The sequence below is a fragment of the Pseudonaja textilis genome, chromosome 2 (genome assembly GCF_049901715.1).
Source record: "Pseudonaja textilis isolate UNSWEBS1 chromosome 2, rPseTex1.2, whole genome shotgun sequence".
Classification (NCBI taxonomy): domain Eukaryota; kingdom Metazoa; phylum Chordata; class Lepidosauria; order Squamata; family Elapidae; genus Pseudonaja; species Pseudonaja textilis.
The window spans coordinates 145,322,006-145,345,847 of NC_141991.1; the positions used below are offsets into that span (position 1 = coordinate 145,322,006).

Here is a 23,842-nt window from a genome sequence, read left to right on the forward strand (position 1 = left end):
AATCAATGGATTAACATATTATTACATCCAAGGCAGGTTGAACAATTGAAACATATAGTATGAACTCTTAAACAAAACTTAATACTTTTGGTAACCTCATAATAATGTGCTAGGAGAGGTGTGGTATGCAGTTTCTTCTTTCTCTAAAATGTAGTACATAATAAACATTCTTCTAAAATGTAAAGGTAATAATGCAGTTGTCTCTGGTTCACGTAATACATACATTGAACAGTTAGTGCTGAGACTAAAATTCTCCAGTAGGGTAAAACACTGAACCAAGGTAAGCAAAATGTTCTTTATATATACAAGTGAGATTGAACACATAACAATATGCCAGAGTTTGATGAGTATAATTGGTTACAATCATATCTGTAATATGCTATGGTTCACAAACCACAACATCTATTATGGTTCAGATATGTGAACCAGATTTAACATAAGCATATTTGCACACAAACCTAATTTGAATTAATTTACATCAAGTGCTCTCCCTTTCTAGTTGTTACTATACTATTGGTGTTGGAAGAAATATCCTTCTGGGCTCAGTTCCAAGTGGGGAAAAAGATACTGGATTCATGGAAGTTGCTTGGAAAGAAGGTAGACAGGTAGACAGGACCACATGCCTTGGGGAGAGATGCTGAGAGTCCCTTGGTTTTATCCCCTGTTGGGCCCCACCTTAGTGTTTCCTGTTCTTGTACAAGAAATGTACCCCATTGGCTGTCAGACTCCCAGGGGTGGGGGTCTTAGCTAACTTTGTAGGCTTTTTCTGGATCACATGGCTTTACCTGAGTGCTGGCTGATGAAATCTTCCCAAGCCATGTGGTGAGATGAGCAGAGGCCTTTGTTATGTAGAATACTCTGGCCTAGGCCTTAATGGCCTGCCCATTAACAAAGGTGGGGGTGAGCTTCTGCTTCTGAGGTGAGTTTCTCCTTCTGATTTTCTCCTTCTCTTTTTAGGGGAAATATTCTGCCTTTTTAATATTTCCTAGGATATTTCATTTTTCTAGGAGAGGGGTGGGTTTTAACTTCCAACATTGGAATGTGCAGGTTAGAAGTATTTAACATCAGTTTGTGTTGGACATCTTTCATGATTACATTTATTTATTTATTATTTAATTATTTAATTTATACTGCCGCCTAATCGTCCATGTCGACTCAAGGCAGCTTACACAATGTAAACCCATATTAAAAACAAAAAATTAAAATTAAAAACAATAAACAAAAAGAATCAAATAAATTAATAAAGTACAATAGAACAAAATCTAGAAAAAATAATAAAAAATAAAAAATCACCGAACTCCCACCCTGACGACAGCAGATCACACTAGCCATTTGATGGGCTCCATCCCTCTCTGGGTTCCCCAGGCCCATTGGCAAAACCAGGTCTTCAGTGCCTTTCAGAAGTGTGCTAGAGTGGGGGCCATTCTAGTCTCTGGGGGAATGATATTCCAGAGAGAGGGAGCCACCACAGAGAAGGCCTTTCTTCTGGGTCCCACCAGGTGTATCTCCCTTAGGGGTGGGACCCGCAACATTCCCTGCCTCCCCGGGAAGTGAGTAGGGCATGAGTGACTGTGAGTAGGGACTGTTGGTAACTGGTGCACAGCCCGCAGTTGCACAAAGGCCCTCCTGACCACAACCGCAACTTGCTCTTTGAGTAGGAATCCTGAGTCCAGGAAAACCCCTACATTATGCACGGGGTCTGTTTGGGGTAGTACCACCCCATCCAAGACTAAAGGTGGTAATTCTCCCTGAGCCACCTGGTCTTGCAAGGGTTTAGTTTCAAGCCCTTGCTCCCCATCCAGCCCCTAACAGCCTCCATGCACTGTGAGAGGGAGGACACAGCAACACTGAGCTCACCATGGGCAGAGACATACAGCTGAGTATCATCAGCATATTGGTGATACCTCAGTCAATGGTGACAGTTGATCTCACCCAGCGGCTTCATATAAATGTTGAACAGGAGTGGAGAGAGTACTGAGCCCTGCGGAACCCCAGTGGGCGAGGGTTGGATTTCTCCCCTCCTATCAACACTCAGAGTGGCTGCAGAGGAAGTGAACCAAGACAGCACAAGGTCTCCTGCTCCCATCCCCCAACCCCCTCCCCGCCCCCGAGAATCCCATGGTCAATGGTATCAAAAGCCATTGAGAGGTCAAGTAAAGTAAGGATGGATGCACTACTCCCATCCTGCTCCTGCCAGAGATCATCCAAAAGTGCAACCAATGCAATTTCTGTCCCAAATCCAGGCCTGAACTCCTGACTAGTAGGGATCAAGATAATCCGTTTCATCCAGCAACCTCTGGAGCTGCTGTGTGACCACCTTCACAACAACCTTCCCCAAAAAGGGAAGATTGGAGACAGGTCGGAAATTATCCAACTGGGTGGAGTCCAGCAATGGTTTAAGAGGGAGAACCATCCCCTCCTGTAGAGACGCATCAATCACCGCCAGAGTCCACACTATTTACCTGGAAACCATTTACTATTATTTTAATAGTAAAATCTGTTTAGAAGGAAAACACCTGCACGCTGCAAGTAATATTTGTCGAAGTTAATGGAAGATAATGCAAAGAGGCTAAGATGACTGTATGGCACTTGATCAATCTGGTTAAACAAGTTTTTGTTAGTTTCAAAAAGCTACAAAGCTAGATTGGTCAACCAACTGGTTAGGAATGTGTTTGTACTACCAGAAATAATAGCTTCCAAGTGCCTACAACTTGCATTAATTAAAAGAGCAATGTTTCCTCCCATCTGTTACTTCAATAGACCTTATAATGTGTAACTCGTAAAATTACGTGTTTGGAATTATCATTTTAGATTATAGAAAAATATTTATCAGCCATGAAGTTGGACCAATTAAAAAAAAATCCTCAGATATTTGAATAATACTTTAAAACTACCCATCTAAAAACGTTGCAATTCGTGCCAGGCACTTCCAAGGCCACCGTTTAATTTTACATAGATATAACTTGATAAAAGTTCGTTTAAATGAAATTTAATTCCTGGCGCCTTCCTAAGCATGCGTGTGCAAATTTTTTTTTTTTTAAGCACCAACGGATGAGTGGGCTGACTCTGCCTTCTTCCAGGATTGATTGATTGATTTATCGGCAGACTTTCAGCAATTCGCCTACACAGCCTTGAGGATTTTTCGGGTGATCTCCCCCAGCAAGAACGAACGTTCGAGACAGCTTCGCGCGCTTGACGCTGCGAAGAACTTTCACACCTGCGCACTGCAAAGGAGGGGCGCGCGCAAGCGCCCGAGAAGACAACCCCCACAGACAACCCTCCACCGCTAGAGGGCGTCAGCGGCAAGCCGGTCTTCCGTTTGGAAACAGTGTTTTTATCGTTTTTCCTTTATCAAGGTTTCGCGAGAATTCCGCCGAGCGCCCGCGAAGTTATGCGAGAAGAGGGAAAAAAAAACCCTAATTTTCGAAGGAGTTCCCCGAGACGCCTCCACCCGGCCTTCGACCCCCCACCCGCCGCCCCCAAAGCTCAACGCCTGTGAAATCTCGCTATAGGTTAAACGAACGCTACACGCTTCCGCAAGCTGTCACTAGATATCTCGAGATTTAGCTTCTCCGCCCCGCCCCCCCACGATTTTCTCAGACACGAAAGTCTCGGCATTTCGTAGGTGGCTCTACGAAGTCTCGCGGGAGTTTTCTCTAGACGCTAAGTTTCCTTTCTGTTTTGCCCCTCCAGTGGAAGGCTGATGAAACTTTCAGGATTTAACCAGGTTGACAATTTCTCACGTGATGTAATTTTCAAAAACTCATGACAATTTTGCAACAAGCAGAAATGAAAAAGACACCCGGAAAACACCATGACTGAAACTCTCGCGTTGTTCCGTTGATTCTCGCGAGAAGCAAATGTGCCTTGATTCTCGCGGTATTCATCACGAGGAAGAGTTACTCGCTGGATTGTTTATTCCGAGCGTGGAACTCTGGTGCGTGATTGCAATGGCCCTTCCAATATTCTGCCTGAGGAAAAAAGCTCCCCGGAGATGAATGCCATTGCAGGCGCTATCGCCGTTCTCTTCTGGTTTGTTCTTCTCGCGGGAAGTGGTTGCCTGAGACGACGTCTCGCGAGATTTTCGATTCCTCATGACTTCCCTCCCTCCCTCCCCGCTCCTCCAGTTCTCGTCTGATCTTATCTCAATTATCGCGTCTTTTCTTCGCCTCCCCTACCAGGTGGTGAGTTCTCGCGTGATTTAACTGGGGCTGAGGCTCAGGGACTGCTGTTAAGATGGCGGCGGCAGGAGGCAACGGGGTACGGCATTGACACCCCCTCCATTTCTTTCCCGGAGCAGGTATCTGTGCAAGCCGGGCTGGAGGAGCGCGAGGGATCCACCAAGATGGGGGGCCACTTGAGACTGTAGCCGAAGGGAAGTGGGAAGTGGGGTGAGAAAAGGGATGTTTGCTGAGGCGGGACAATGGGCCCTCGCTTTCCCCTGGAGATGAAGCGGGGGGAGGGGGGGGAATTGAAGTCGGGAAGTGGTGCCTTTGCCTTAGGTCATCCTTCGGGTGGGAATTGGTTACAATTCGCGAAGTGCTTCGCCTCTGTTCCTTCGGGGGTAGGACTTTCCCCTTAACAGCTCACTCGCACATCACCCGCAAAAAGAGGCACGTGAGTCCCGGATAGGGGTCTTGATAGACTTCGGGCTCCCCCCCCCAAAAAAAACCTCTCGTTTTAGGGAAACGCGACGCCCTCGACTAAGAAGCTAGGCGGCCAACGCGTTAGCCTTGCGAGCCCAGCCCGCCTACTTCGTTCAGGGTCCCACCTCGACCCAGGCAAACCGTATATGTGTGTGTGGGCATATATATATATATATGAGAGAGAGAGAGAGGGTAATACCATGGATTGAAACCATTGCGCTATTTTATGTCAGTCTATTGCAGTGGGGTCGTGAAAGCTGAGGCTTCTGTTGGGTTGGGGAAGACTTATTGAGAGCTATTCTTACATTGGTATGGATACATGTTTTTAATCTATATAGTTATAGTTAATGTTGGTAGTTTTCTTAGAGTCTGGTTTCACAGGCCTTAGTTTTTTTTTTTTTCTGAATTAGCTTTTCCTCAAAGGGTGTAGAATTACGTTTTCTTGGTATTTTGTTGGGGGATGTATGTAGTAAAAGGATGCCTTTGTGTATAGGCCTGCTATGAAATACCTCTGTATATCTCCAAATTGATTCCAAAGTGATTTTTGGAACCTGATCTTTCCTTAATAGATTGTGGTATACTTTATTTATTCTAAATAGCCAACTCAAACATTTCTCCTATCATTGTAAATTTCTCTGTCTTTTTGTAAGGTACGTTAGAGAACTATGTTCTGAATAGGTTACATATGTATGCTTTTCTAATTCTTCAGTTAGAGAAAACCAAAGCTGAACAACTTCTATGCTGTGGTTGTAGCATATTAAAATGAAAAGCAAGGTGGGAAAATGCACCATTAAGTTACTGGCACTTTTCTTCGCTAGGGTTTTTTTTTTTTTTTTGCATACATGGCTATTTAATTATTTTTGCTGGGATATTTAAGTAAATTTATTTCTCCAACGTCTGGCTTTTTAGATTAAAGACAAGAATGAAGAGTTGATAAACTTAATTTCTTAAAAATGTTACCTTAGTATTGTAGAAGTAAATATTCTGAAAGCTTGTTTTGGCATTTTTGTTAGGTCTTCATTGTATAAAATCTTGTTGGGTACAAGAAATCATGAAGCAATGTGCTGAGTCTAGCATTAGTCTGCCCTGTTTGTGTTGGCTAGAAGAATGTAGGATGCTTATTCTGTATTTGATGGTAAACAAAATAATTACACATGAGATGATTGCCATGATTTATGAGCTACTTAGTGAACTCAACAGGACTTTAGAGCCAGTGTTTTGTAGCGGTCAAGATACTGGAGTAGATAGAAGTAGAGAGACCCAGGTTCTAGGGATTCTCAGCCATGGAGGTTCACAGACTCATCTCTGTCTACCTGATAGGATTGTTGTGGGGAAAAATAAGAGGAAGGATTTTAGCTTCTGTACATAGGTAAGATGTTAGTGTATTAAATATCTTGATTATATTGTGAAACATAATTTAGAACTGGCATCTAAAAGGAATTTAATAGCTAAGAGGATAGGTTGAGAAAGACAAATCATTTGTAATATAGTAGCTAGAATGAAAATCTTTTTAGAAAATACCTGTTCTTTAAACATAATATGCATGAAACCAGAATTTATATATCTATATTTATTGCAGGCCTTGAATAATCTGACATAAGTGGATTAGACTGACTGAGAAACCAGGAAGTATTACCTTGGTCTGGCTACGGTAAGGCAAAGGTAGCAGAGAAGTGACTTGAATATCAGAACAGGCCAAGTATGGATTGGCTGTGATTCCAGGTTAGTACAGAAGTTTCTATTGGGCAATGCTTGTTTTCCTTCAAAATAATGATTCCATGAAATATTTTAAAGTTATTAATTGATTTTCAGGCAGTGACTCTTGGTTAAGTGTTTTTGACCCTTACCTGTTTGTGTGCATTTGTCACTGTTTATTTCTTGTGTGAATTGGGGTGGGTGGGAAAAAGGTGAGGGATGGCTTCCTATAGCAAAGTATAACAGATGGGCAGTTTTCATAATTCCTGACCATTAGGTCTTGGCATCTGAAGTACTAAGACTGTTTGCTGTAAATGAGTTGGTTTTTTTTTTTGCTACATCAATAGGCCATGTACAGCATTAGGGCCTGGATATCTGTGAAACTGTTTGTCTCAAATTGTAAATTCCAGTAGAATGGGTATATTCTAGGTCCCCTCCATTAAGCATTGCCATCTCATGGGACCTAGGAAGAGTGCCTTTTCTGTTATGGCTCCCCAGCTTTTGGAACAGCATCCTTCTAGGGATAAGGATGGTGCTCTCTGTCCTGGTGTTCTGGAAAGCTTTGAAAATTTGGCTTTGGTCCCAGGCCTGCAGTTGATGCTCATATGTTCAATGGCCCTTATTTGACTATTGGATTATTTTAGTCTGGGAAATGTTGATTCGATGTCTTTAACTGCTTTTATGTTTTCATTAGTTTTGTATGCCATCCAGAGTCCACTAGAGTTGAGCAGTTAGTATATAATAGAGGTTATCATCGTATATCAATCTTTACATTTCTAAATTCTGTAGGATACTGGCTAGTATATAAAGGTCTTCATTTGTATCTTGACTATGGCACAAAAATCTTGACTAATACCATTAAGAAAGTGTTGTATTTGAATTTCAAATCTTGTATCTCTTATTTAATATTTACAATATTGAGGAAGTGATACTGAATTTTCCCTGTCCCTGTTTAGAAATACTGGGTTATAATTGTATTTGATTTTTTAAATAAGCTACTTGAAAACAATAGTTGGATTTTTGAAACTTTGCAATTGGGTTTTCTTGCTCTTTTTATGTATTTAACCAATCTCATTTCCACTAAATTGATATACATATGCAAAACATTACATCCAACTAATGTTTTCTATGCTCCATCTTTCAAGAGTTACATGTATTAATCCCCTTATGATACTTAAGACATCTGAGAATCAAGGTATTAATACTTTAAGAATATGACTGTTTTGTTGGATCAGTTCAGGGCTAATTGTATATTGTGAATAGAGATAAGTCATATGCCAATGGATTGCACCATGTGAAGATTATGTCATTTTTTATATATTTGTTACATTTCCTCACTTATTTGTTATCTCTCTTTCCTGGAATAGACATATTGACTTCATTAGAAGATATTTTTATATCATATATTGTAAAATATATTTTGTTACTTTGCAGTAGTAGTCATAGCATAATGTATGCTTAAATATTGTGTTGTGTAGTTTCCATATGAATGCTAATAGAGAAGCAAGGGTAGAAGTTTAGACAAAGCCACTTTGTAGTTTATAGAGATGCCCATCTCACATATATGATTGAGCTATGTACAAAACTAAAAAGATAAAAAATAATGCAAGAAAATCACAAAAACCATGTTAAAAATAATTTAAATATATAAAAAGAATAGGAACCACTAAAAGCTATTTTAAAAAGCCAGGATATGTGGTATAGTTCAGTTTCCATAGCAATATTGCCATTATCCACGCTCCATACCCACATTGCTGGCCAGATGGCAGAGCCATGGTTTTTTTGGCCCTTCCAGAAGGCCAGAAAGGTCAAGAGGGAATTATCTTCCAAAGTGTGGGTGTGAGTCCCGTCAGATGACCTTTTTTTTTCATGGACTAGGACCTACAACATAGTCTTGCTGGACCAATGTGACGAATGGGATTGGACAGGGGCAGTATCTCAAAATAATAGTAAATTTCTGAGCTCATTGATAAAAGTATGATACAAACCACACTTTCATAATTCAATTTTAGATACCTTATAAAGTACAAATATATTCATCAAAGGATGTGTAGAACATTCCTATTTTACTAAATGGAATATTTTTATAATTTTGCATCTTATCAGTAATCAATCAGCCCCAATTTATTAAACTGAAGAGAAAATAATAAAAACTAATTACTCTAACATAATATGTTTCTTTTTTCAGCATTTGATTCTCTTACATAAAAATAACATATATGACCACCCTTGAGGTACTCCTCATTTGCAGTGTATGAACAGGAGCTCATAATGAAAACTCAGCTCTATATATAATAACCTAAATTTCTGAGCTGTAGCTATCAGTTCACTTAGGGCTACACACTACATCATTTAACTTGTTTGTCAATTTCACCTTAGGATATGCTCAGCTGGGTATAATGCTATTCAAGAGTGTTCAGAGATGGTTTATTTGATCACCTATAAGCATTAAAACAAACATGCCTTTAGTGATGTGGAATTCAGTTTTGTATCTTGAATAATAAATTTATTAAAATGAATAGATATTTCACCACTGCAAAACAGTAACACCTTCTGTCTCAATTTCACTCCTGTAACTTTAAAAAGATAGTTTTCCTTCCTGCTTATCTGACAGATGTGTAATCTGTATAGACCCTTAATAACTGCTTACAAATCTTGAATATTTTGCCTCATACTTTTCATGCAATAAATTTGCCCTATTTCAAGCTAGCAATATGCTACGTAGTGTGGGATACTTTATCTTGTGTTCCTAAAATAGCATGCTAACTTCCGTGAGTTCCCATCTATAATACAATGACATTTTAAAAAAATTCAAAGCTTAATGTTTCTTCCCCACTTCCTATTACAAAATATTTTAATAGAAATAATATCCAATGCAGGAAGCAGCATTTTTACCGTGAATATAAATATCAGTCTTTCTATAATTTCAGGGTGAGGAAATTAATTTGGCTTTTGTATATTTAATGAATCCTGCATTCAAGTAAACTACATAAATGGTTATTTAGCTTGTAAATATCACTGTTAGAGGCAATCCTGCTCTCTTACTCTAAGACTTTTAATTTGATGTGTCATAACAGTAGAGTTGCTAAAACCCGATATACTTGTTGACCAACTTAACACATTTGGTTGTCTGAGTGACTTGCAAACTCACAAACAAATGTTCAGAGTGAGAAGATTAGCTTAGACAACTCTTTGAAGTACCCTTATAATAAATTCACCATTTTCCATTGTTCTTATATGGTTTTAAGATTAAGATGGCCATTTATTGGAATGTTTGAGAGTATATTATCCTAAAGTGAGCACAACCTCTTCATTTACAGAACAAATTTCAAAATCAGTTGAAGCATGTAAGAACATCTAGCCACTCAGAACTAACATTACTGCTATGCTATCCTGTACAGTCATATTTAAACAGCTTGAGATTGATTTCAAAGATAATTTCTGTTTGGGGAAGTTTGCACCTTGCAATAATCAGTATGGTTTCTTTCCTTATTTGAGCTCATTTCCTTCCATTTTGTTCAAAGGAAGGGAATTTTTAATAATTATTTAAAGGCATACTTTGAATTGAAGAATAATGACATTTACTATCTCCAAAACACATCCCTATTGAACTTCTGAATACTAACTGTTATAGTAATCTATAGTTTACTAACTCTAAAGTTTACTAACTTTGAACCCAATCACTACTGTAAAACATTTTTTTAACTGAAGGCCACTGAAACACTTTTCTTGCGAGATCATAGAATGTTAGTTAAAGCTTAGGAATAATTTGGGTTTCCTGTTTGTCTTTTTATGTGCTTTGACTTTGTAGATGTCTTCTAATTTTTATATTGCACTTGCTACCTTCTATACTTGCTATTCTTTTAGAATATTGCAATATTGTAGGTTTTGTATGATCTGCCCAGAAGATTGCTGAAGTTTCAATTCGTCCAAAATGCAGCTCCTAGTTATAGACTGGCTGTGATTTGGTTTACTGAAGTTTACAGAATTTTATAGGTTTCTGGGCTGTTTCTGAGAGCAGTTCAGGGTAGTACTTTTGACACTTTACATGGTGTGAGATCTGGTACATGAAGAATCTTGCCTGTATGTTGAAATAGTTCTCAGAAGCCCTCCTAAAATGACCCTTGCCACCTAAAATAATAACTATTAATTGTGGAGAAAATATTCTTGCTTTCCATTACACTATGGAATTTTCTTTCAAGATTCTCATCTGGACTCTATTAATATTATCCAAAATCTTTATGATGTTCTCCTGTTTGAGATATTTATGCTTGTATATTTTATTTAATCTTATTTTATTGAATAATTTACTTCATATTTATATAGAAGACTTAAAATATTTAATATAAATTCTGATACCAATTAGCAATACAAGTACCTGAAATGAAGTAATAAGCAGGATCTTTGCATGAATTGCATCACATAGCTAAATTATATCATATTTTAGAACTAATATGTAAATATAATAAGATTAAATTTACAAGAAAATGCTAAAATCGATGGATATAATATTTTGAGGTCTGTATTTCCACTCTCCAGTATGGAGAATTAGTGCAGGAAAATCGCCCTAGAGGGAGACCACAGCTGTGATATAAGGATATCTGCAAGAGGGATCTAAAGGCTTGGGAATGGACATCAACAGCTGGGAAACCTTGATCTCTGATCATTCAGCTAGGAGGCTAAAGACCAGCATGGCCTTCTCCAATTCGAATAGACACTGGTTTGGCAGGCTGAGGCAAAGAGGCAGTTCCAGGACCAGCGAAATCAGGGGGGACGGACGGACGGACGGACTGGACAGGAGACAGACTGTATCTGTCCTCAGTGTGTAAGGGATTGCAATTCTCGAATTGGCTTTTTTAGCCACACTAGATGCTGTTTTAGGACCTCTTTTCAGAGCACGATACCATAGTCTCGAGACTGAAAGATGCCAGTTCAATTCAATTTCCAATCTGATCCCTTCCAGATGTTTTAGGAATACTGTACATTCCTAAAATTCCCTACCAATCATTCCTCTAAATCGTATTCAATCTATAATTTTATAAACTCAAAATTCACAAAAGAGCTGTATATGGTGGCAAAATCAGAGGAATGTAACAAAAAAATCCAGTCAAAATTATATAGTATATATCTACTTGGAATTAATCCTCTTTAAATGTAGTTGAATATTCGGGTAAACTGTGTGTTATACAACTTTAAAATACATAAATACAATAAATATTAATCAGTACATGCCTTTTCAATATTTAGGCAATTTGCAGATGTGCATAAGTCATACACTTAAAGGAATGTCTTTGTGTGTTTCTCCAAGCATAGTAGAGATATTTGTATGGTAATTGTATTTGCATGAAGAACCTGATGTTTGGTAGTGGTTTGGCCTGAAAAATTCCTACCTTTCAGGAATGATAATTCCACAGTAATTCTAACTTTTTGAGTTAAAAAGGTACAGATTCATCTAATTGGAATTATTTAAAAACTCATTTGTAGATTAATAGAGTACTCATTTTTCAAACACAGTCTGTTCTGAAAGTCCACGTGGTTTCCATAGTTCTCTTAAAAGGACACAGCAACCCCTAGAAGACAACTTGTCCATTTATCCATTAGTTACTCAATGTGTTTTAGGCTGCACTCATGTGGGGCAGTACTAATACTCTGGAAGCCTAGTTAGTCCTCAGCATAGTTGTATGTACTGCCAGGTCTTTTGCAATGTATTTAGTTTCTATTTATGGATTCCTTGGAAAGAAGAACAAATCTAAAAAGTGACTACTGAAAGTAGAAATCTTTGAAATAGCAAGAGCTTTTTTAATATTCTAATTCTATAGAATTTAAAGAATCCATAATTTGAATACATATCAGTTCATTTGAATAAACATCTTGTTCAAATAAGCAAGCTGCTTATGTTAAACATTTACACTTCTGGATGCTTCGTATGATTGTACTCTGTTCATGAAGAATAGTGTAGCACGTGGTAAATAAATTTAGCCTCTTAGTATTCTGCTGTTAAATCTATATAACTGTTACTACTATTTGCTTCTGTAACTGAGCTACTACAGTGAAGATGTTAAAGTGCTGGAAGCATATTTTCCATCTTACAGTTGTGACTTGGTACCTGTCAACAATATTTATGGGGATTTGATGTGTCATGTTTGCAAAAATGAAATTTAAACACTAAATAGTTATAGTGACTAAGCAGTTCACTTTATATATGCCTAAGAGGGAATCTGTCAAGACACACTGGTACTCTGGGATTTCCAGTGTTGATGCTGTATCCTTTATTTGACTAGTTTTGACCCTTCAAGGATGAAAGTGTGATTTTGACACACACAATTATCCAATCTTATTCAATGAAATAATGAATAATATTTTTGCCTAGTTTTTCAACTTGTGAGTTTCCAATACTGGGAGCGAATTCAGTGTAACTTCCCAACTGCTCCATGGCGTTTGGATAGTCTTTTAGAAGAGATTAAAGGCTGTTAATAAGTTGAACAGCATTGTTCCCCCAATACATCACTTTGTCAGTTGTTAATACTAATGTATCTGGAAAGTAGAATAGAAAGGATTTAATTGTATTTGAAAGAAAACTAAAATGTTTAGGCATGAAGTGAAGCCTCCATTACTAAATAGTAAAGTATTGGGACCATGCCTGCTTGTAGAGGAGGAGATGGAATTTGGTGAGCCACTCACTCAAGGCAATATGTCTTGGTAAAAAAGTGACAGAATAGATTTCAAACATGGAATGGAAGCCATCTTTTTCCAGCATGATACTTGTTATGATGGACTTTAAGCATGGTGATTTTGATACCAAGAGTGCTGTAACTTATCTGGAGAGAACTAATTGGGGAAACTGCTGAAAAGCATTAATTTAATACTTCTAGATTGTTTCAGAGTGATAAATAGCCTGCAGTTTAGGATATTAATTGGGACAGGTTGGGGAGAGAAGGGATAGTAATTAGATCAAAGTTCACATTAAATATCTTATAACTAGCAGATATCTGGTTAATCTGTCTCAGAATTCCTGTTATCAGCAAAAGGGATTACAAATCAATAGAAACCTTTACTTAGTTATACTGAGGTAGATAATAAAATATATTGTGTTACAGAAGCACTGTTTATTAGCTCTGGAAGCTTCAAGCATGAGAAATATCTATTCATCTAAATTTTGGAGCAAATGGATTAAAGAGGAGAATGAAAGAAAAGCTGTTTCTCGATGGTGCTGATATTCTGCTTTCTAGTTGCATGTGAATTTATGGCAACCACTTTGGTCTGAATCATTAGGGATAGCCTTTTCCAGAATCATTTTTCTCTAATTTGGTATTTATAGATTATACATAATTGTTTCATTTCATAATTAATGAATCAATTCACAGAACTCAAATATCAGAATGTAGAGCATTCATTTCATAATTAATGAAATGAATGCTCTACATTCTGATTCGAGATCTGTGAATTGTTATGCAGCAGGTAGGTTGTTAGAAACTCACCTGTGAGAATTTTCTGGTGCAGATATGTCCTAAGAATCCTTGCAAAGGGGAGTCCTCACTATGCAGTTCTAATTAACCTTTTCTGCTGTTGTATTGCTAACTGATGAAATTACTTTATCATATGTATTCAATTTACCATTCACTTGCCCTATGTTATCTGGCAAAATGGCACAGGTTGTGTGAAACTAATACATAATTGTGACTAAATCAGTTTTAAAAACATGTTTTGGTGAGCCCCTCAGAAACCTATTGCATCTTTACATTCTGGACTTTTCCTTTCCTAAAATTGCATCTATGTTTCTTTTTTTAAAATACATTTCTTTTTATTTTTAAATATGCATATATTGAATACATGAATAGTGTGGCATCTGGGTATTGTTAGTTTTGATACCAGTAATAATAATAAGATTAGATACATTAATCATATATCACTATATAATATAAATATTAACATTGCATCTATTTTTCAATGGGACTCATCTGTAATACTTTCTCCAAACTGAAGGATTTCCCAAATCAGGTTCCTTTTCTCTTTATGTTGTAAATATTTAGTAAGGCAGTATCTAGAGTCCATCATGCAGCAACTGACAAATTGATTAAAAGAAAAATCCAACAGATCACAGTTCTGTAGTAATGAATTTCAGTTCAAGACTCACCTTACCCATGAAAGCCACTGAAATGACTCTGGGCCAGTCATTCTCTCACAGGGTGGGGAAAATAGAAGGAGGACAGTGTGCTAGATATGTGCACCACCTGAGTTATTTGTAAAAGTAGTAAAGGCGGGATACCAATAAATAAATTCCCACAGGCGTTTGAGTTTTACAGCTTAGAGTTTATTTAAAAACTCAAGGGATTTGAACAAAAGGAAATATTTTCATGCATAGCTTAATGTATAAAAGAATGCTACATATAATTAGTATTAGAATTTGGGCACACACTGACAAAAACTAAAATGTAGCACATTTATACCTAAAACATTTACCTGTTAAACATAATCTGAATCCTAAAACAGAGTTTTATGTTGCTTTTCCCAAACCTTTCCTGGCCTCCAGGAGTAATTCTAGCCATTTATCAAAACTATTGGAAGATAATGTAGCTTTGTTCAGTCCCAACAACTTCTTTCTTTTAAAATATTCTTGTTTTCAGGAGCGGGTGGGGCTGAAGAGTATGCTTTTGCTTTATGTGATAGAAGTCATACCGCCCCAAAGACTGATGCAAATTCATGAGCACAGGGGTAATGAGCACTTGGGAATGCCTCACTGAATCACAAGGTCAACTAACATATCCTGCTTAACTTGCAGCTTATGTATATCACTTTTTAAATTTTCTGAAGAGGTACATATGAAATGTATGGTGGCCATCCTTTAACTTACAGGCTGTGGTTAGGCTCTCAGCCCCTTTTTTGCATCTTCTAAACCACCCAAAATTATTTATAACTGTTACTACTATTTGCTTCTGTAAAATTCAGTAGGAAACTGAATGAGTAGTGGAACAGTTTTGAGGGGAAGATCAAATAAAATAGGTATTTTAGTTCCAATGGGCTTTAGGGTGTTTGTTTTTTTAAGATCCACTCTTAACAACTATATAGCATTGTAATACTCCAGAGGACCTTAGCCATTTAGCAAGGATCCTTAGCAAGGATATAAGGATGCTGAAATGTGATACTATATGTTGCAGATTTGCATTTACATTGTAATGCCTGTAACCTGAACAATGATAATAAAAACTTGCTATCACCACTGCAGATTGGATGTTGCTTGTTTTGCCTGAATGAGCAAAGAAGATTGGAATCATGAATGACAAGTCTGCACATACTGCAGACCTGCAGGCTAATCTTGCCTGACCTACCTTTGGTCAGCTTGTTCATCTTTCTAGTATGATAACATGGTGTTTAAAGTCAGGAAATGAGATCTCCTTTGGAAGGTAGGCCAGAACTCTTTAGAAGGATAAGAATTCATTTAAAATCTCCCAGTCAAGAATGAAAGGGTCATATAAACTTAGACACTCCTGTTACTGGAAAGAAGCCAGTTTCTTTCTGCAAATTTTTGTTATGGGAGTTTGTGAGATTATTTATTTTTAACTCCTGATGCAAGTAACTGTTGGATCAGAATATAATCACTTTCTCTGCTTTTACTCTGGGATGTAATGACTGTATAAAGCTCACTTATTGCTGAGCACCACTTTTGCTCATAATAAGTATCCAGTTAATGAATATTGGTGAGGTATATGTGTATATGCTGGAAAAAGAATGTCAAATCTGTTTCTCATAGTTATTTCTCATCTAGATAATGACACAGCCTGTTTTTTTTTTCTAGGTGGTTTTCTAATATGGGTATCCAGAAAGACTGATATGTCAAAACAGAACCTATATCCTGGGAAAAGCATAATTTATCTATTATTTTAGATAATAAATTCTGCAGTAAGAAGTGCTGCAGTGAAAAGTGCTGCAGTTGTGTTGTACTGTTTATAAGCAAATGATTAGTATAGCAATTTTCTAATCTGTAAAAAAAGATGATTTGGATGGGAAGACAGGAATTGAAGTTTTAAACTGTTGGCAGAGGGTGCTTTTGAACAAAGCTGGAAATTCATGAAATGGTTGTGAGGCAACAGTGGGGTGAGAGTTGGTTTTCCACTTGATTAGAAAATTAGTAGTCATTTCTTATGCAGCCCGCAGGTGCTGGCTGGCCTACCACCTTAAAAAAAGACAGACTTTATTTTCCTTATATTGAAACAGCAGAAGAAATAGAAGAATGTTAATTGCTTTGATGTGCCTACATATACATTCCTTACCTGCAAGTCAAATGCTTGCCTAAATTCTTGTGTTAAACTCTTTTTTTCATAGTAACTTAGAAACTCCCTTTGAGGCATTGTTTATCTCCACTTGTAATGCCCATCTGGCACTTAAGTATTTTTTATAAGGAATTCTGACCACTTTTCCAGCTGAAGAGCAAGATATAAATACAGGTAGTCCTCAATTTACAGCAGTTCACTTAGTGACTGTTTGAAGTTACAACACTGAAAAAGTGACTTATGACCATTTTTCACACTTATGACCATTGCAGCATCCCTATTGTCATGTGAATAAAATTCAGATGCTTGGTAATTGACTCATGTTTATGACTGTTGCAATATCTATCCAGACCCATGTGATCATCTTTTGCGACCTTCTGGCAAGCAAATTCAATGGGAAATCCGATTCGCTTACTGTGTTAGCTAATTTAACAACTGCAGTGATTCACTTAACAAATGTGCTAAGAAAAGTCGTAAAATGTGGCAAAACTCACTTTACAAATTTCTCACTTAACAACATAAATTTTGGGCTCAATTGTGGTCATAAGTTCAGGACTACCTGCATTTTAGGCAATAATACATGGTACCTTTTGAACTTGCTTACATATTAGACAATCCAAATATAAAAACAAAACCTATGTAGTAGTTTACTTTATTGTCATTGCACCTCATACAACGAAATCAAACACCATCTTCAGTGCACATCATGACCATGAAAGTAAACACAAACACACGTCCTTCACCCTTCACACATTGAACTGAAAACTCCTGACACCGCATCAACACTGCACTATACAGCAGAATTCGAAAGAGCTACTGCCCTGGGATAGAAGCTGTTTTTCAGCCTATTTGTCCTTGTTTTTATTATTCTGTACCATCTGCCAGATGGTAATAGTTCAAAAAAAGGGTTCCCAGCATGAGATGGATCTTTGAGAATGTTTTGAACTTTCTTAGGGCAGTGGGAGCTATAAAGCTCTTCCAAAGAGGGGAGAGGGCAGGCAGACTCATCCCCTCCCGGAGATAAGTCCCACCACTGTTGTATCATCTGCAAATTTAGCAGCAGTATTACTAGCATGAATGGGAATGCAGTCATGCACATAAAAAGTATAAAGGGATTCAATACACAACCCTGTGGTGTACCAGTATTAAGAATAAGGGCTGAAGAGGTATGATTACCTAATCTGACCCTCTGTGAGCAGACAGACAGGAAATCCATAATCCAAAGGCAGATTGAATTAGAAAGCCCAAGGTCCAGAAGTTTAGACACTACTCTGTGTGGAAGAATTGTGTTAAAACGCAGAACTAAAATCCACAAAAAGCATCCTCACATAGTCCTCCCGCTGTTCTAGATGAATCAGAGCAGTGTGAAGAGTGATGGCTATAGCGTCTTCTGTAGATCTATTTTTTTTCTGTACGCAAACTGGTGTTTATCAAATGTATGCGGAAGACCAGAAATGATTTGCCGGCAGACCAGTTTCTCAAAGCACTTCATGATGATAGGAGTGAGTGCCACTGGTCTATAATCGTTGATAGGGAACTTCTTTGGCAGCGGAACAATGGTGGAAGCCTTCAAACAAGATGGAATAGTGGACTGGGATGAAGACCAATTGAAGATCCTGGTAAAGACTCCAGCCAACTGCTCAGCACAGTCTTTAAGCACTCGGCCAGAGATACCGGCAGCCTTTCTAGAGTCCACAGCCCTCAGAATGCTCCTCAGCTCCTGTTCCTCCACAATGAGGTGGGGGCTACAATTGGCTGGTAGTTGTGTTTTATCTGTCTCTGATGTCTCCACTTCAAAGTGAGCAAAGAAATGATTCAGTTCCTCTGCCAATGAAGCATCCCCCTCAGCAGGGATGACATTGGTCGGTTGATGGTTTGTAATTTGTTGAATCCCTCGCCACACCTGCCTCATGTTATTGCTATAAAAATTATCCTCAATCTTCATCAGTCTTGGCCTTCCAAATACCTTTCTTCAGATTAGCTCTGGCAACACTGTATCTTGCCCCATCACCAGACCTAAAGGCCTTGGTCCTGTCACACAAGAGGTGCTGGACTTCCTTGGTCATCCAGGGTTTCTGATTGGGATAGATCCTAATACGTTCATCCACAGTGATAGTATCTGTGCAGTGTTTGATATAGCACAGAACTATTGCAGTGTGCACCTCTAGGTCAGGGTGGTAAAAGATGTCCCAATTTGTGTTCTCAAAATAATCCTGAAGTTGTTGGGAAGCATCTTCTGGCCAAGATTTCACTATCTTTATTACAGGCAGAGCCAGTCTCCTAAGAGGGATGTAAACTGGTGCTAAAAGCAGTGACATATGGTCTGATTGTCCCAAACGTGGTAATTGTATAACCTTATAGCCATGTTTGATGTTGGTATATATTTTGTCCAATATGTTTGCTCCTCTAGTAGCACACATAACATGCTGATAGAATTTAGGGAGCACTTCTTTTAAATCAACTTGATTAAAGTCCCCCGCTATGATATGCACAGTATCAGGATACTTATTCTGCTGATTACTAACAACGTTATGCTATGGTAGTATTGGCATCAGGTGGGATATAGACTGCAGTAATCAAAGCCACGCTGAATTCCTGTGGAAGATATATGGGTCTACATTTAAGTGTCATATACTCCAGATCCATGGAGCAGTGGCTGTCTACAGTCTTTGTATAGATACACCAGCTTTTGTTCACATAAAGGCTTAAACCTCCCCCTTTGATCTTGCCAGAATCTCTACTCCTGTCCTGCAGGTGAGCTATGTAGCCTTCCAGCTCAACAGCTGCATCTGGAATGAGTGAATGAAGCCAAGTTTCTGTGATTAGCAAAACACAGCAGTTCTTGGTGAATTTAGTCTTTGCAATCTGTAGCCTTAATTCATCCATTTTGTTAGTCAGGGATCCTGCATTGGTAAGAAATATACCTGGAATTGAAGGCTTGTGTGGAAACTTACTCAGCCTAAAGAAAACCCCAGTACGGCATTCTCTCTTCCTGTTCTTCTTTCTCTGCCTCTTCCTCCTTCCTACAAGGATAGTGATCCATGGCTCCCCCAGGGGCCTAGCTGCCTCCTTCGGTATGTTACCAAAGAATGTATAAAATCATCGGTAATAGCCTTTTCACATTTCAGTCCAATTTGTAACAAGGCTTGCCGACTATAGATGCTTCTTGCCCCACAGGATTCAATCAAGGAAAGGATCCAAAACATACACAGAATCATACACACCATACACTGAAAAAAGGAGTGGTTAGTCACAGCATCCATGTGCGCAGCCATCTTGAAAAAAATGGAGAAATGCAAGAATATATAATTGCTGTCATAGATGGTATGCCTTGTGATGAATGATCAGTAAGTATGAGAGTGAATAATCTCAATTGCCTTTTCAGAGATGTTTTTTGGGCAGTTCTTTAAAAAGAACATTCTGGTTTCTTGAGTACAGGTTATAGTCATGTCTCTTTACTGTAGGCCTTGATCTATGTAAAGACCAGTTACAATTATTGGTTATTTGCTTATACCCACTATGGACATTTTTTTAAAATGAGCTGCTTGTATCTTATCTTGATCCATTTCAGATCTGCTTTTGGCATAAACAATCTTGATCATTTTAATTTATATTGATAGAAAGCCTGGAGTGCATCATGTCGTGTTTCCTGAACTTTTGTGCAGTTTTTACTATGATTGGTTGTTAGACCATTCTGGATTGGAAGCCATGGCAAAAGATTTACTTACACTGTTCACTGATAATCTTATGGACCTGAAATAAAAACTTTTCAAAAAATTCAATTTTATTAAGTACAGCTAAAAGGCCTTTGAGATACATACATATGTTTGTCTGTGTTCCAATTCTTAAGCGTATTTACTGATTACTAGTCCTTTCCTGCCCTTACAATGAGATGATAATTGGTGGGTTTCTTTTAGTTTCTCTATATTCTGACAGAAAGGGAGAGTGGTTAAAAGCAGATTCCATTCACAATACAATCACTTTATAATCCTGTCACAAACATGTAGATAATCTAAGTTAACCAAAATTAGCAGTATCTCCTAATGAATATGACAAACTTTATGCTAACTTGCTTAGGATTGCCTTATCACAGTTTAATCCATTAATCCTACATACAAATTTATTCTGTTAAATGAGAATTAATTCCTAGTAAATGCACAATGCCATAGGAAATGATTTGGTCAATAAATGCCAAATGGGCTAGAGAAAAGGGAAAAATTGCACCATGTAATGTTACTGTGTTATAGTCCTTGCAATAAATGGAATAAAGCAAATAAGAAGCCTATTGTTTAGAGTCACATACTATTTTGTGGTGAACATTGGATTTGTCTCTTATATCTGCTTCTTCTATGGATCTTTGAATTATGATGGAGCACATTTATTTCCAAAGATGAATACATTTGTTTCACTTTAGCTGGGCTCAGTTGCTGAAGTAGAAGTGGTAGGGTTGAGAAAATCTACAAGATGGGAATGTAGAGTTCTTTCTTACCATGTGGTATATGATGCAACAGAAAAGTGGGTTTCTGAGAATTATTTCACTTTTTGGTGAAGAGCCTGTCCCCACTGCGTATTGATAGAATTGATTGCTGAAAGTGAGGACAAATGGCTACTCTCAAATGAAGGAAAACTTTAAATGGTCAAAAGCAGTCAGAAAAATAAAAACAGTCCAAGTGCCTAAAACATGAGGTAACTGTTTTCATGAGCTGGAATTGGCTGACAAAGCTTTAAAAACAGTTATAAATAGCAGGAGGCAAAGATTAGAAAGAAGAAAAGGTGAAGTGTAGTAGATGTATAAACAGGCCTTGTCTTCATGTAACATTGGATATGGTAGATATTGTGATTTTTCCCCCTATAGCTATTCCCATTTCAGAGGTATTCCATCTGAGCTTTGTCAGATACTAAAAGATCATGATTGAGAAAATCAGACTTTCAGAAACTGGAGAATTAATTACAGTATTTCTTGTCTCCACAATTGGGTTAACAGAAGTATGATACCTTAATCAGCAGTAGTGATTTTTCAGGTTGAAGATATGGTACTAAAACATATGTTTCTCCAAATTGCTGAATTTAGGAAACAGCAGACTGTAATGTAAGGCTAATTAGGATTGAAATATCTATTTTAGAATGCAATGCATTTGAGGTTGGGAAAATTACAGGGGTTTGATTGGAATTTCTTGACATTTTACATTTTTATTGGCATTTTAAAAATAATTTGAATTTTGTTTACATTGTATATTTCCTTTGTATTTATGTTACAAATGAGTGGGATCTTTACATTGTTTCAGTTTACAAACAAATTAGGCTTTTGTAGTGTGACTTCTATAGTTAAAAATAAAATATGGCTGATCTAAGAATACTCAATGGTAAGGAATGTATGTAGGAGGCAGAAAAGAGACATGATTGTTAGACAGAGTAAATGAATCGGAGTGGAAGATGTATGTGTGTTGACTCTTGGTCACTGTCTGGATTCATTGGATGAATTAATAGCCAAACCTCAGCAAGATAACTAGGATTATTTGAGAGAAAAATGTGGTTTTCTTTTTACCCCTTTAATGCAGTGGGGTTTGGGTGGGGGGCTTCTCTGGAGTTCTGTTTCTTTTCTAAATCTGTATATGTATGCATATGGTAGAAAACAGATTGGGTATTGCAGAGGAAACAGAAGTATACAGACCTGCAAATGCTAAAAAACACTGAAACATTCTTTCTACCATCTAGTTGAAAGTAGATCTGGATTAGAGGGCAACTCCTGGATTTCCTCTTGTTTGAAAATAAATTATTTCTAGGTTTATTCAGTTGAGGAGATGAGAAAGAGTCAAAACAAGTGAAAACAAGATAGTAGGCTGAATAGGGTAGAGTTACTTATCTGGGTTTCCAGGCAACCTCAAGGTTGATCTACCTCCCTCAACTATCAGGGTTGGAAGTTTGATGTCATTGGGCACATGGTGATGGAGCTTAGAAGTCTCAGATTGCTTGCTCCTGGTATATTGTAACCAAGTTTATCAAAGTTTTTTTAAAAAATGTTTTCATCTTTCAAGAACATTCTTTCTAAGAAAGCTGTGTATAGGTTACTAAATAATGACTATGACTATAATACTATGACCCAGAGGGAAAATACCTGTAGAATCAGGTAACAAATAATCAGAGTTGGAAGGGACCTTATAGGTCATCTAGTCCAACCCCCCTGCCCAAGCAGGAGACCCTACACCATTTCTGAATCAAACTGAAAATACTGAGCGGTTTTGGCTTAACTTTCATATGTTTAGATTGCTACTTTAATATATTCAAGTATACCTTTTTTTCCAGCTTGGTGTGTTTCTTGTTCATCTTAATTGTGCTTATTAGCACTATCCCCTTAAAATGTTTTTTTAAATGAGTAAGTTCAGACTTTTGTTTATTTTAAACTAAAAAATGTTATTATAGGATAGAAGACTAATTGTCCAGTTCAGATTTTGGGGGGGAGGAGAAAATTGTTATGAACCTGGAGCTCAGTGAGTATCCAGAACCTGGTTAGAAATTTGCCTGCAGGTTGTAGCATTGTAGGAAGAGATCTGTGTTAATGAATGCTAGCCAAAAATCTGAAGGAGTCTTGTAGCACCTTTTCTTGCTGACAAATGTTAAAAGCATTTAATGAAATTTGTTACAATAGTTGCAAAAGATGCTACTAAACTCCCAATTTTAGCACTCTAGTCTAGGATGTGTCTTAGTAAAATAAGGAAAGATGCAGAGAAAGTAGAACAATGCTGACTTTGGGGAATTTGTGAAACCAATTGAAATTTTAAGTGTCTGTTTTCTGCAAAGTGTGGTTTGTATGCACATCATGGCTACTATGGGATTTATGTAACAAAATGTCAATTCTTCAGATTTTCCTTAAATGCCAGCTTCAGGAAGGTAAATTAGCCATGTTACAGAAATATACAAGCTAAAAGTTTCAGACATACCACACATCCATATGAAAAAAGAAAAGGGTGAAAAACAGATAAAATATGGATGCACCACACCCAAATAAGCTAATGAAAATCAAGTACAGTTCACACCCCAAGTATCTGGCAAAACATTGAGGCAAATAAATGCACATCACATCAAAACAAGCTCACAGATCATAAACTTGAGAAATATTAATTACATGCATGTGCAGATACACACAAAACTGTCCTTTAAACTGAGGGTGTGCATCATCACATTTTTCTTACTAGAATGCTTACTATCAGTTTAACTTTTTATATTCATCTCTCT

General features: G+C 37.6%; 1 protein-coding gene across 10 annotated transcripts in view; it reads left to right on the forward strand.

The window, feature by feature from the left end:
- The first annotated feature begins 4,180 nt into the window (after nt 1-4,180).
- Nucleotides 4,181-23,842, forward strand: part of HUWE1 (HECT, UBA and WWE domain containing E3 ubiquitin protein ligase 1) — a 102,681-nt gene continuing 83,019 nt past the window's right edge. For 9 of the 10 annotated variants that reach the window (XM_087925711.1, XM_087925709.1, XM_087925714.1 and 6 more), the window contains exons 1-2: nt 4,181-4,300; nt 6,226-6,368. The gene's annotated coding sequence lies outside the window, so the exon portion shown is untranslated. Of the gene's footprint in view, nt 4,301-6,225; nt 6,369-23,842 lie in introns of those variants that run through there. The other variant, XM_087925710.1, reaches the window with a different exon arrangement.